Here is a 15,341-nt window from a genome sequence, read left to right as displayed (position 1 = left end):
CCGAGCATTGCAACGACTGAAGATCGCCCATTTGCAAGCGGGTGCATCATATGCGGACATGGTGACGTTGGATCGCGAGACGAGAGACGAACTTACGTGGTGGATCTCCAATCTCGATGCGTGGAATGGCAAGGCCATCGTGGGACCTCAACCGGATCTGATAGTGGAGTCGGACGCCAGTCTTCGTGGATGGGGTGCATACTGCAACGGGGTTTCCACCGGAGGTCCGTGGTCAGGCAACGAATCTCACCTCCACATAAACGCTCTGGAACTGTTAGCGGGCTCCTTTGCCATTCGCAGTTTCACCAGCGTCAGGATTTCGGCCTGTATCAGGCTCAGGATGGACAACGTGTCAGCCGTACGATATGTCAACGCCATGGGGGGCACTCACTCGTCAATCCTAACCCATCTAGCAAAGGAATTCTGGACCTTCTGCCTGGACAGAGGTTTTTCAGTGGTCGCGGAATACATCCCAGGACTACACAATACTTTCGCGGACTGGAGTTCTCGTCACTCATCGGACTTCAGCGACTGGAAATTAGATCCAGCGGTATTCTCATCCATCACGTCGATTTGGGGACCGCTCTCTATGGATCTGTTTGCTTCACGTTGGAACGCCCAGCTCCCGCACTTCTACAGTTGGAGACCGGACCCTCTGTCGGTGGCCGTGGACGCCCTTCTTCAAGATTGGTCGGGTCAACTAGCCTATGCGTTCTCCCCTTTTGCGCTCATCCCGCGAGTGCTGTCTCAGGTCCGCCGCCAACTCGCGGACTTGGTGCTAATAGTTCCCTTTTGGCAAGCCCAATCATGGTTCCCTCAACTCCTGGAACTTTTAGTGGAGGACCCCCGTCTTCTTCCATCGTTTCCAGATCTTCTTCGCGGACCTCTGGACCAACTTCATCCGCTGGTGACGGACGGCTCTCTTCGCCTACTCGTGTGCAGAGTCTCAGGGAACGCTGGGGAGTCGCAGAATTATCGGGATCGGCTCGTGCCCTTCTGGAGAACGCGTGGGCCCCTGGCACCCGGCGCGCTTATCAATCAGCCTGGAAGCGTTGGTCTGACTGGTGCTTGGGGCGGAATCTGGATCCCTCTTCGGCTCCTGTGACTGACGTGCTCGAGTTTTTGACGTCACTTTATGATGAGGGCAAAGCTTATAGGTTCATTAATCTTTTCCGCTCAGCCATATCTTCTCGACACCAAGGTTTTGCGGGTTGCCCGGCGGGGCAGCATCCTTTGGTATGTCGTCTTCTAAGGGGTTCTCGGTTATCTCGTCCTCCTAGACCCCGTTTCTCTAGTTCCTGGGATGTTACGTTGGTTCTTCAATTTTTCTCTAGTTGGCCCCTCAATCCTTCTTTGTCACTTCGACAACTCTCGGCGAAATTGGTCACCCTACTGTGTTTGATCTCATGCAAGAGGGTCTCAGATGTAAGAGCTTTGGATTTCGACTCTCTCTCTTTTATTCCTAGCGGTGTCTTGTTTAATATTTCTCGCCGCACAAAAACTAACATTCGATCAGTATCGTACCCGGCCTTTCCAGATAACCCGGCCCTGTGCCCAGTGCAATGTTTGAAAGAATACTTGGAGCGTACTACTTCTTTGCGTGTTCCTTCTAGCCCGCAGTTGTTCATTTCTTTCCGCAAACCCTTTATTCCGGTTGCTAGTGTCACTCTTTCCCGCTGGGTTAAATGGATTCTTTCTCTAGCTGAAGTTGATACGTCCATATTCACAGCTCATTCAGTGAGGGGTGCCTCGGCTACCTCCATGACCGTTGCAGGTGCCCGCCTGGAAGATGTCTTATGTTTAGCTGATTGGTCTAGAGCTTCTACGTTTAGGGAATTTTATTTCAGACCACCTCCACATGCTTTTTCTACAGTGATTTCGTCGCTTTAAACTTGCAATACGAAGCCTCCGTGTCTTGTTATAAAATTGCATGATTTTCCTATTTTATGACGTAAAGTCATGATTTTATTAAAGACACGGAGGCGAGTATTGCCCACCCTAAGTGTTCCCTCCCTGTTATTTTGTTTATATGTTATTTATGGCAGATAACCAGATGTTTGCATGATGTTATTTATGGTGTTTTTTATGACTGATATTTGCTTCCCACATGATTGGTAAGTCTTTAGATTCTTGATATTTCCTCGTATTATCATATTTCTCTTTCCATAGGTTGACTCCCGATACATTCCTTCATATCTTGTGAGGTTGCCAGGTCGTTCTTAGGACCAGTTGGACGTGGTTTCGGTTGAGCCTTGGTTCCAGTTCTCGGGTTGTGTTTCCGTTTGGAGTTTCGGTTACAAGAGGTTCGGTTCGGTGTTCAAGTGGTCCACATCAAAGAAAGAGGAAGAGATGACAGAGGAGGACCTATTTATGGACTATCTAGGGGAGGGATTGTTTGGGGTTGTCCTTAATTTTTTATGCTAATTCTTTGCTGCTGTTGGTTTCAGTAAAGAAGGAGAAAAGCAATACTCGCCTCCGTGTCTTTAATAAAATCATGACTTTACGTCATAAAATAGGAAAATCATGCAATTATATTACAGTGAAAAAATTGTTTTACTGTTTTAAATGCAAGCTACTGTGACACCAGATATGAGTGCTGGCACTGGACACTGGCAGTAGTGGGCACAGTACACGCTGTGGGCCTCACACACACGCTGGCAGGCAACTGCAATTATATTACAGTGAAAAAAGTGTTTTACTGTTTTAAATGCAAGCTACTGTGACACCAGATATGAGTGGTGGCACTGGGCACTGGCAGTAGTGGGCACAGTGCACGCTGTGGGCCTGACACACACCCTGGCAGGCAACTGCAATTATATTACAGTAAAAAAAGTGATTTACTGTATTAAATGCAAGCTACTGTGACACCAGATATGAGTGGTGGCACTGGCAGTAGTGAGCACAGTACACGCTGTGGGCCTGACACACACGCTGGCAGGCAACTGCAATTATATTACAGTGAAAAAAGTGTTTTACTGTTTTAAATGCAAGCTACTGTGACACCAGATATGAGTGGTGGCACTGGCAGTAGTGGGCACAGTACACGCTGTGGGCCTGACACACACGCTGTCAGGCAACTGCAATTATATTACAGTGAAAAAAGTGTTTTACTGTTTTAAATGCAAGCTACTGTGACACCAGATATGAGTGGCGGCACTGGGCACTGGCAGTAGTGGGCACAGTACACGCTGTGGGCCTGACACACACTGGCAGGTAACTGCAATTATATTACAGTGAAAAAAGTGATTTACAGTTTTAAATGCAAGCTACTATTTAACCAGATATGAGTGGTGGCACTAGGCACTGGCAGTAGTGGGCACAGTACACGCTGTGGGCCTGACACACACGCTGGCAGGCAACTGCAATTATATTACAGTGAAAAAAGTGATTTACTGTTTTAAATGCAAGCTACTGTGATACCAGATATGAGTGGTGGCACTGGGCACTGGCAGTAGTGGGCATAGTACACGCTGTGGGCCTGACACACACGCTGGCAGGCAACTACAATTATATTACAGTGAAAAAAGTGATTTTCTTTTTTAAATGCAAGCTACTGTGACACCAGATATGAGTGGTGGCACTGGCAGTAGTGGGCACAGTACACGCTGTGGACCTGACACACACGCTGACAGGCAACTGCAATTATATTACAGTGAAAAAAGTGTTTTACTGTTTTAAATGCAAGCTACTGTGACACCAGATATGAGTGGTGGCACTGGGCACGGACAGTAGTGTGCACAGTACATGCTGTGGGCCTGACACACGCTGGCAGGCAACTGCAATTATATTACAGTGAAAAAAGTGATTTACTGTTTTAAATGCAAGCTACTGTGACACCAGATATGAGTGGTGGCACTGGGCACTGGCAGTAGTGAGCACAGTACACGCTGTGGGCCTGACACACACCCTGGCAGGCAACTGCAATTATATTACAGTGAAAAAAGTGATTTACTGTTTTAAATGCAAGCTACTGTGACACCAGATATGAGTGGTGGCACTGGCAGTAGTGAGCACAGTACACGCTGTGGGCCTGACACACACGCTGGCAGGCAACTGCAATTATATTACAGTGAAAAAAGTGTTTTACTATTTTAAATGCAAGCTACTGTGACACCAGATATGAGTGGCGGCACTGGGCACTGGCAGTAGTGGGCATAGTACACGCTGTGGGCCTGACACACACACTGGCATGCAACTGCAATTATATTACTGTGAAAAAAGTTATTTACAGTTTTAAATGCAAGCTACTATGAAACCAGATATGAGTGGTGGCACTGGGCACTGGCAGTAGTGGGCACAGTACACACTGTGGGCCTGACACACACGCTGGCAGGCAACTGCAATTATATTACAGAGAAGAAAAAAAAAGAAGCAGACTGATGTACTAGCCCTAAAAAGGACTTTTTGGGGTGCTGTCAGGACGCTGTCCTTACAGCAGATCAGATGAGTCTTTGAGGACTGGAGTGGACACTGAATACACTGGCCTAGCTATCGATTTCCCTATTAAATCAGCAGCAGCTGCACTGTTTCTGCTCTCACTAACACTGCAGCTTCCGAATGAATCTAAAATGGATGCTGTCCTTGCTTTTTGATAGGAGGTGGAAGGGTCTGGGAGGGAGGGTATGCTCCTGATTGGCTGAAATGTGTCTGCTGACTGTGAGGTACGGGGTCAAAGTTTTCTCAATGATGACGTATATGTTCGCCCGCTGCGGCGAACGCGAACAAGTGATGTTCGCCGGGAACTGTTCGCCGGCGAATAGTTCGGGACATCTCTACTCACCAGCAGGCCTTCACCTACAATCTTTTACAGGGTCAACTCACCTGAAGGCCCTCACATATAATGTTTTAGAGGGTCAGCCCACCTGCAAGCCCTCACCTACAACCTTTTAGAGGGTCAGCTCCCCAGCAGGCCCTTCACCTACAATCTTTTAGAGGGTCATCTCACCAGCACACCCTCGCATATAATCTTCTACAGGGTCAGCTCACCAGCACGCCCTCACCTACAATCTATTACAGGGTCAGCTCACTTGCAGGCCCACACCTTAAATCTTTTACAGGGTCAGCTTACCAGCAGGCCCTTGCATATAATGTTTTACAGGGTCAGCTCACCAGCAGGCCCTTGCATATAATTTTTTTACAGATTCAGCTCACCAGCAGGCCCTCACCTACAATCTATTACATGGTCAGCTTGCCAGCAGGCCCGCACCTACACTCTTTTACAGGGTCAGATCACAAGCAGGCTCGCACCTCAAATGTTTTACAGGGTCAACTTACCAGCAGGCCCTCGCATATAAGGTTTTACAGGCTCAGCTCACCAGCAGGCCCTTGCATATAATTTTTTTTGAGGGTCAGCTCACCAGCATGCCCTCACCTACAATGTTTTACAGGGTCAGCTCACCTGAAGACCCTCGCATATAATTTTTTACAGGGTCAGCTCACCAGCAGGCCCTTACCTACAATGTTTTACAGGGTCAGCTCACTAGCAGGCCCTCGCATATAAGTTTTTTAGAGGCTCAGCTCACCAGCAGGCCCGCACCTAAAATCATTTACAGGGTCAGCTCACCTGCAGGCCCGCACCTAAAATCTTTTACAGGGTCAGCTCACCAGCAGGCCCTTGCATATAATTTTTTTACAGGGTCATCTCACCAGTAGGCCCTCACCTACAATCTTTTACAGTGTCAGCTTACCAGCAGGCCCGCACCTACAATCTTTTACAGGGTCAGATCACAAGCAGGCCCGCACCTCAAATCTTTTACAGGGTCACCTCACCTGCAGGCCCGCACCTCAAATCTTTTACAGGGTCAGTTCACCAGCAGGCCCTCGCATATAATTTTTTAGAGGTTTAGCTCACCAGCAGGCCTTCACCTACAATCTTTTACAGGGTCAACACACTTGAAGGCCCTCGCATATAATGTTTTAGCGGGTCAGCTCACCTGCAGACCCTCACCTACAACCTTTTAGAGGGGCAGCTCACCAGCAGGCCCTCACCTACAATGTTTTAGAGGGTTAGCTCACCAGCAGGCCCGCACCTAAAATATTTTACAGGGTCAGCTCACGTGGTGGGAGATAAAGTCCCTGGAGAGTTACATTGCTAATAAAATCGTCCCTCGTGGGTTACGCCTCCGTGTTAAACCAGCAGATAGAATATCTTCGCCTTCTCTTTTAGTGAGGTGGGAGGAGTTGCTTACGCAGAGTTCACTTAATTTAATGCTTTTACTACTTGAAGAAGAAAAACTAGGCTTTGAGTTGTCATCTAAAAAACTTCATGAGCAAATTGATAACGCCCTGAAATTGAAAGAGGACCCTGATTTCTCTAGGCGCGAGGCGTCCCTCCAAACTGCTGTTGAGCGTTTTCAGGGATTGATTAAAGAACGTAAACATAGGCAATTCGTTAGGGACCTTAGTGAGTTCAAGGAAAATCGTGCCTATACTGTAACCCAGGGACCAGTAGTGGGACCAGAACCTTCCTCTTCAGAGTTTGACTCTTCAGATACTGATTCATATATTAAACCCTATACTAATTCCTCATACTCGGGTCGCCAAGGCACTAGGCGACGCGGCGGTCGAGGATGGCAAAGGGGAGGTGGATACAGGGGCAGGGGACGAGGGGCACGTGGATCCGGTTTTCCGAATGCCTCCTCCTCGTCGCCTCCCTCTGGCTACTCCAATACCCTAACTCAACAACAACCAGCTTCATCCTCTTTTTTAGAGAAGAATGCAATGCCATACCAGCTACGCGATCGGGGCCGCCCAGACAAGGGTCAATGATAGATCTTCAAATTGTCAATCTGTCTACACGTGCTCTCACTCCGGTTGAGGTGGAGGTCCTTAAGAGAGGGCTATCATTTATACCCACTTCTAATTTCAGTCTATTTACATGGACTAAGGACCTTCACCTCTTCTGCAGGAGACTTAAGTGGCGAAAAAATTTTAAAGTTTCAAATACAGAGACATGTAACAGATTGGGCCTTGATGAAGCGGACTTTGATGACTTACAAACCCTAACTGACCTCAATAGGGATCATACCCGCGTCACTGGCTCAGGTCCCTTTACTGCACTAAGATCAAAAAGTAAGAAAATGCCTCCATCAGGTGATTATGAATACATTGACATTTTCTTGCAGATGGTGACAAATGATCTTGAGGAACTTGATAGGGCAGCCCCGAAATCTTTTAATCTTTCTATATCTGAGATGCAGGCATTGCAGTCCCTCGAAAAAGACCGCACTATCACTATAAAACCTTCAGATAAAGGGGGGAATCTGGTTGTACTTGATAACGAGGTCTATGTACGCATGTGCCTTGAACTGCTGAAGGACCGTGGTGGCTACAGTATTTTACCATCTAACCCCACCTCGATTTTCTTGGCAGAGCTTAAACACATTCTGCTTGGTGGCCTTGAGAACAGAGTCATTGGGACTTCGGAATTTGAATTCCTTTTACCTACCAACCCCATGATAGCAACCTTCTACGGGCTCCCGAAGATTCATAAGGGTACCCATCCACTTAAGGGTCGCCCTATAGTATCAGGAGTTAATTCACTCACCCAGAACTGTGGAGTGTATTTGGACAAGGTGTTGAGGGAGTTCGTTGTGTCCCTTCCAGCATACACGAGGGACACAGTATTGATGTCGAGTCGCTATATAGCTCTATTCCACACCAGTATGGCCTTAAGGCCATTGAATATTTTTTGTGTGCAAGGGGTATTCAGTATGAGCTACATAACGGCTTCATTATCAGGCTGCTTGAGTACACCTTAACTCATAACTTTTTCCTGTTTAACTCCAAATTCTACCACCAGCTCAGGGGGACGGCGATGGGCAGCCCCTGTGCCCCCACCTACGCCAACCTCTTCCTGGGCTGGTGGGAGGATACTCTCGTCTTTCCTGACCACGTCGTCTGGTGGTCCAAAAACATACAGTTTTGGACTCGCTATATAGACGACGTGTTCGTCGTCTGGAAGGGTAGCTCTAATGAGCTCAAACAATTCGTATCTGACCTCAATACGAATGAGATCGGACTCCACTTTACCTTTGAACAACACCCGTCTAGTATTACATTTCTTGACGTTAAGGTTACTATAGTGGGGGATCGACTTTCCACGAACATCTATAGGAAAACCACGGCGACGAATTCTCTCCTTCACTGGAGCAGCTACCATCCTACCTCCCTCAAACGTGGCATTCCCAGAGGACAATACCTCCGGGTACGGAGGAACTGCTCCGGTGATGAGGCATTCTTTCAAGAAGCGAGAGCCCTCCAGGATAGATTTGTAGCTAGGGGTTATCCTTAACCAATACTTAGGGAGGCCTTCAAGCACGCCCAGGTTAGAGATCGAAGTGATCTTCTTATCCCTAAAACTAGGAGACCCGATAGTCCCCAACCGATGAGAATCATCTCGAATTTTGATACGGCCAATCAGAATGTTAAGAAAATCTTAAGTAAATATTGGCCAATTCTGAGTATGGACCCCGACCTCTCTGAGGTCGTGACTGAACGTCCGTCCGTCTCCTACCGTCGGGGCAGAAGCCTTAGGGATCGGCTGGTGACCAGCCACTATACGCCTGGATCGCAGACCGGTGGGACTTTACAGATGTGGTGGCTGTAAGGCTTGTATGTTCCTGAATACAGCAAGAACCATTACTGGATCAGTATCTGGGCAGACTTTTCAGATACGTGTCTTCATTAATTGCAAGTCTAAGGGTCTCATCTATCTGTGCCAATGTACCTGCCCCCTCGACTACGTCGGGAAAACTATTAGGGAGTTCAGAAGACGAATCCTTGAGCATGTAAATGACGTTAAAAACAAGGAAGTTACCCCGATTGCGACACACGTTAACGAGGTTCATGGGGGCGACCCCAGGTGCATTTGCTTCACTGTACTGGAACTGGTACATCCATCTCCACGTGGGGGCGACTGGGACAGGAGGATCCTACAAAAGGAGAGCGAATGGATCTCATAGACTCCGGTCCCAGTCCCCCCGCGGGTTAAATGAAAGACTGACATTTTCATGTTTTTTGTGACCCTTTCTGGCCTTTTGGCCCTTTCCCGATAGGTCCCTATTCCTATTCCCCGTCCCCTTCCCTCTCCCTATTCTGTCCCTGCAACCTATGAGCCCAGTAGTTAGCTTTGTCCCTTTACTGGACCAGGTGCGTGAAGCACCGAAATTGTAATTATTTTGAACGGTGATTATAAATGGTTTCACCGGCTTTATTATATATTGTTTCATCGGCTCTTATCTATTTACTTGTCAATCTTGTCCTTTATATTTGTACCCCCGATCACCTACTCCTCATGAAAATATCTGTATGGTCCATGCATATACTAAGATGTGTAGGGGTGTAGGGCATTGTCGCCCTTTTGGCGACCGTATCATTTACCCTACCCCTTTTATGTTCTGGTTTTTACCATGCACTATAACTGCGGTTATTACCTGTGTTAGGTAGCCGTTTCTATTCTGCCCACAGTGTTCTGTCCAATCCGGCGGTTTGCGTTCCATGTTGGAACGCAAGGGCCCGATGAGATGACGTCATACCCGGACGCCTTCTATGTGACTAGCTATCTGTTTAGGCTTGCTCCGGGTTGGAGCTTATGTCCCGATGACGCTACTTCCGGCAGCCTTACCGGAAGTTGCGTGACGTGCGTTCCACCCTGGAACGCACGCTACCACTCATGGCGCCTAATATGCGCTTCAACAGGGCATACACAGCAGCCCTATGTGGAGGAGTGGTTTGGGACGCCGCCCCAACACAGGTGTATACAATTAGAGGACCTCTGGTGCCTACTATAAGAGGGGCTAACTCTGAGAGAGTAATTGTTGGACCCAGGGAGGGGACGTATGTCTGCGGCGTGACTACAAACAGTAAGTAACTTGACCAATGCACCCTTAGACATGAATTGTCTGCAGTGTGGCCTTAGTGATATATGCTTTTCTCTGTCATATAGTGGACCGGTATTTAACAGGCTAACCTAGCATGGGTGACTGTGGTATGTGATTCAACTTATATCTGAAGGTATGCTCACCTTTTTATTTCACCTCGATGATCTCATGTGGGCTGAGAGTAGTATGACCCTCCACTATTTGATTATCTCATTGTGTTTATAGCCTACCTCTGTGATTGATACACGTGAACATCAGTGACACGATTGGTCTTTGCATACTTCTTTATCTACAAGGGAGTCATCTGCTTTATCTATATGACTGATCGAATCCACTTAAGTATAAGGAATTTCCCTCATGATACTGTGAGTGAATCCCTCTAATTTAACCCATACTGGTGATGGCTTCTCACACTTTTGTATGTGGTGTTGGGATGCATACTTAAGTATCTATATGTATATATGGATATCCTCCTTTTTCTTCACAGATATGATGCACGCATATGATACATCAAGACTGACGATATATGTCCTTCTATCCGTCCCTCCCAAGATTGTCATCTGGTCCAAACAATTCTGATCTTATTACTTAATGTCGTATTTGACACCATGTACTGAACGGTTTTGTACGGATGCGCCAACTGTATCTGGGCCTCCTTCCGTTTACTCTGTACTCCGTTTGAATCTATTTAATTATCTTTTATCTATTACCCCCTGATGATCCCACACCGTGGGGGAAACGCGTTGGGGTTTACCACGGGTTAATTCTGTGGCATCTAGAGCTATCCTACCTAGGAGTTTTTTGTAGTTTTGTAATTGGATGCACCGTGTACCTGATGATAGACCTTATCGTCGGGGCTGTATACACTGTGCTTTTTTATCATTTTTTGTTTTGATCCTCTCTGTCCATGCCCACACCAGCCCAACATCCTGTACCATACCTAATAGCCATCCCCTTAGGGTTGTACAGGAGTTGTTAGCCAGGTTGGAGGACAGGGGGGCTCCACCACTAGGAGCCGCCTCTGGGCTTAGGGCCTAGCTATAGTATATGTCAATAGGGTCAGTTACCCCACTCCCTAACAGTTATTTGGTTGGCCTGGTGTGCGCCTGGACATATAAGGATAAGATTTTGTAATTTATTAATAAATATTTACCTATAGATTTGTTAGGGTTATGCTTCAGCTGGACTACTATTTTTGATATTTAACCCATTAATTAGATATATATTTTTTGCTGGACATTGGTCAGCTCACCTGCAGGCCTGCACCTAAAATCTTTTACAGGGTCAACTCACCTGCAGGCCTTCACCTAATTATACCTAATAGGTAATTTGCGCGCATGCTGCCTTGCTTGGATGTGGTAGCCGTAGCCGTTTCTCAGACTCCCTCTCCGGAATCGAACCCTGATTTCCCCGTTATCCATTGTCACCATGGTTTATGCAGAAAATAACATCGAAAGTTGATAGGTCAGACATCTAAATGGATCGTTACCGTCACGGGGACGTGCGATCGGCCCCAGGTTATCTAGAGTTACCAAAGCGGCAGCAGGCCCTCACCCATAATCTTTTAGATGGTCAGATCTTTTGTGGAGTGTATTAGTGGCAAAAGTAAAATATATTTGCCGTTCAGCGGTGCAGTTATATGTTCTAAAGCCTTTTGTGGAGTGTATTAGTGGCAAAAGAAAAAATATCTTTGCCGTTGAGCGGTGCAGTTATATATTCTAAAGCCTTTTGTGGCATGTATTAGTGGCAAGAGAAAAATATATTTGTCATTCAGCGGTGCAGTTACATGTTCTAAAGCCTTTTTGTCGTGTATTAGTGGCAAAAGTAAAAATAGATTTGCCGTTCAGCGGTTCAGTTAAATATTCTAAAGCATTTTGTAGCATGTATTAGTGGAAAAAGTAAAAAAATATTTGCCGTTCAGCGGTGCAGTTATATGTTCTAAATCCTTCTGTGTCGTGTATAAGTGGAAAAAAATAGGGGTCTATTTGCCATTCAGCTGTGCAGTTATGTGTTCTAAAGCCTTTTGTGGCATGTATTAGTGGCAAAAGAAAAATATATTAGCCATTCAGTGGTGCAGTTACATGTTCTAAAGCCCTTTTTGTCATGTATTAGTGGCAAAAGAAAAATATATTTGCCATTCAGCAGTGCAGTTATACCGTTTTTTTCGCCCAAAAGTGGGGGGAAAATAGCAGTGCGTCTTATGGGGTGAATGCTGCTGATTTTGCCGTATTTTCAATTATACACCCGGCGCGATGCCGCGCGGCGGGTGTATCAGCTGTGAGGGAGGAGGGGCTGGGGGCCGGCATCTGCTTTTATAATGACAGCGGGGCCCGTGCAGTGACTGTATTCTACTACACGGGCCCCGCTCACTGTATAATCGTATCTCTAATAGTTAATTATGTATATACCGGTAATCGCATAATCAGCGCTACTTACAACTAAAAGCGCTTGATAGGTAGCAGAGAGGAGGGAGGAGGCAGGCCGGGAGGACGGGCGGGCGGTGCGTCACTCACTACGTCACGCGCCTGCGCCGCCAACTTTATGAATGAAGCAGGCGGCGTGTGCGCATGACGTAGTGACTCACGCTGCCAGCGCCCGTCCTCCCGGCCTGCCTCCTCCCTCCTTTCTGCTACCTACCGAGCGCGTGTAGTTGTAAGTAATACAGGCGCTGATTATGCGATTACCGGTATATACATAATTAACTATTACAGATACGATTATACAGTGAGCGAGGCCCGTGTAGTAGAATACAGTCACTGCACGGGCCCCGCTGTCATTATAAAAGCAGATGCGACCCCCACCCCCTGTATTGAGGGTCATTCACTACAGGGACACTTATGGAGGGGATCTGTGGATGACACATAGCATAAGATGCTATATATGTGTCATCCACAGATCCCCCCCATAACTGTCATACACAGATCCCCATAACAGTGCCATCCAGAGACCCCAATAAGAGCCACCCACAGATCCCCCATAAGTGTCACCCACAGATCCCCCATAAGTGTTACCCACAGATCCCCCATAAGTGTTACCCACAGATCCCCCATAAGTGTCACCCACAGATCCCCCATAAGTGTCACCCACAGATCCCCCATAAGTGTCACCCACAGATCCCCCATAAGTGTCACCCACAGATCCCCCATAACAGTGCGTCACCCACAGATCCCCCATAACAGTTCGCCATCCACAGATCCCCCATAACAGTTCGCCATCCACAGATCTCCCATAACAGTGCGCCATCCACAGACCACAATTAGTTCAAAACCCACCAAAAGCAGAAGTTCCATTGTACTACAGCCATTTACAGGGTGTAATAATAGGATAGATACGTATGTCTTATTAGCTGTTCTGTGGTGAATTGTGATTTCTGTATTTATATTTTGGGTGTAATAATAGGAAAAAGAATACTAGAAAACTGATGGGTGATTGTAGACCACCTTTTGCTGTATGGACCGAATTACGTCGATTAGCCATTCAATGTTGAAATTTGTTTGTGATACAGCCTTTTTTGGGAAAATTGGTCGGTAGCTATAAATATGGTAAAGGACAAAATATGTCCTTTACGGCCCACTGGGTAAATGTGGTTCCTGCCCAGCCACATCAGCAACTTGGCCAGGTGACGCCGCTTCCGCCTCCACGTTTTCACGCTGTTGGTCCTGCGACAATGTCCGCCTCTACCTCCTCATCCTCCACCGTGTCCTCAGGCTCTACTGCAGAGACAGTTGAATACTGATGGATTACTGACCAAATGCTGACCGAGTGAAGGTGGATGCTCAACAAACAGGATCCGTTTTTTGGGGGTTATTTTTCTGGTGGATCAAAGGAATGGCAAAATAATCAATGACATCAACACAAACTTACTGCTGACACCCTCTCCACTCTGTCGGGGGCTCTACTTGAATAAGCATTTAATAGAACAGGTTCTGTAGACATCTATGTGGAATCAGCTGATGACGGTGTAAAAGGAGTGCGCTTCTTCTTGGCGCTAACATCGACCTGTTAGGCTGAGTTCAAACTTGAGTTATTTGGTCAGTTTTGGCTCCATGACTGCCCAAATAAGTGAAGTGTGCAGTGATTCTAAGAGCGACGCCTGTCATCTGCATGTCACACTGATTCACAGTATTATTTCACTACCTCAGTAGACTCCCTATGCGTGTTACTGCAAGGCACAGTGTTCTACACCACTATAAAGGCTCTCTGCAGCCAGGAATAACCAGTTTTTTAACAAAATTTGCCGTGAATAAATTCGGATCGAACCAAATTTTTTAAGAATGTGGCGAACCGGCCGAATTGAATTTTTTTAAAATTCGCTCATCTCTAGTGACAATATATCCATCAATCAGCTTATAATTATATGATTTTACAGTATGGCAGGAGTGCTTAGAGACAACACATGGATCTTATAGGTATTAACTCAGGACTACTTGTATGGGGGTGCCAGTGGTGTTAGGATGCCGCTTTGTCTCCTGTCAGCTCACCTTGACTTTTTCCAGAGGGGCGAATGTTGGGGCACTGACAACAGAATAATAAACTAGGTCAGTCTCATGCCAATAATATATTCTCATGATATTTTACTAATGTGTAGTCTGAGACACTGGAACACCCAACTCAAAAATGAAAAACATTAAGGCTAGTTTCACATCTCCGGAGCAATTCCGGCAGAAGGTCTTGGCAGAGAACAGCCTGCTGGAATTCTCCAGATCTGGCACTGCCGGATGCAACCCAAATGCCCGCCGGGTACATTAACTATAATGGGGTCCAGAGTAGATCTGGCCGCTATCCAGCAGAAATGATAAAAATCAGCCGGACAAAAACGGCTGCATGCTACAGTTTGTGTTCCTGACGATCCCTGGCATTCTCTGCCAGAAATGGCTACCAGATTACAATGCGGAGATGTGAAACTAGCTCCTAGTGTGTTTTCTGTATTAGGTTTTTGATGCAGTTTATGAAGTCAAAGCCAAGAGTGGATCCAAAAAGAGGAAATTACTTTATACTTGTCCTCTTTGATCAGTTCCTGGATTTGGTTTCAAAAGCTGTATAAAAACAGAATGTGGAAATCCGTTCTAAAATCACTGACAAATGAATTGTCTAACACTGATTATCTTGTTACAATGGCACTGTCAAGGAGTAGAGGCCAAATTGTGCCAGTTGGATAACTGGGTCACAGCTGTGTAGTTCATAGTGCCTATGCTCACCTCTGTCCTCTGCTGAAAGCATCAACAATAGGCACGTGAGTATCACAACTTAACTAAGGAGCAATGGATGAAGCATGGTCTGACCAGTCACTTTTTGTTTTAAATCATGTAGATAGCCAGGTGCATGTGCATTCCTTACTTGGAGAAGAAATGGCCAGAAGATACACTATGGGATGAAGGAAACCTGGCAGAGGCAGTGTGATGCTCTGAGCAGTGTTCTGCTGGGAAACCTTGGGTCCTGGGAATTGTTTTTTAATAAAAA

This window comes from Bufo bufo, chromosome 5 (genome assembly GCF_905171765.1).
Source record: "Bufo bufo chromosome 5, aBufBuf1.1, whole genome shotgun sequence".
Classification (NCBI taxonomy): Eukaryota; Metazoa; Chordata; class Amphibia; order Anura; family Bufonidae; genus Bufo; species Bufo bufo.
The sequence above is the reverse complement of the archived record's forward strand: the minus strand, read 5'-3'. Positions refer to the sequence as shown.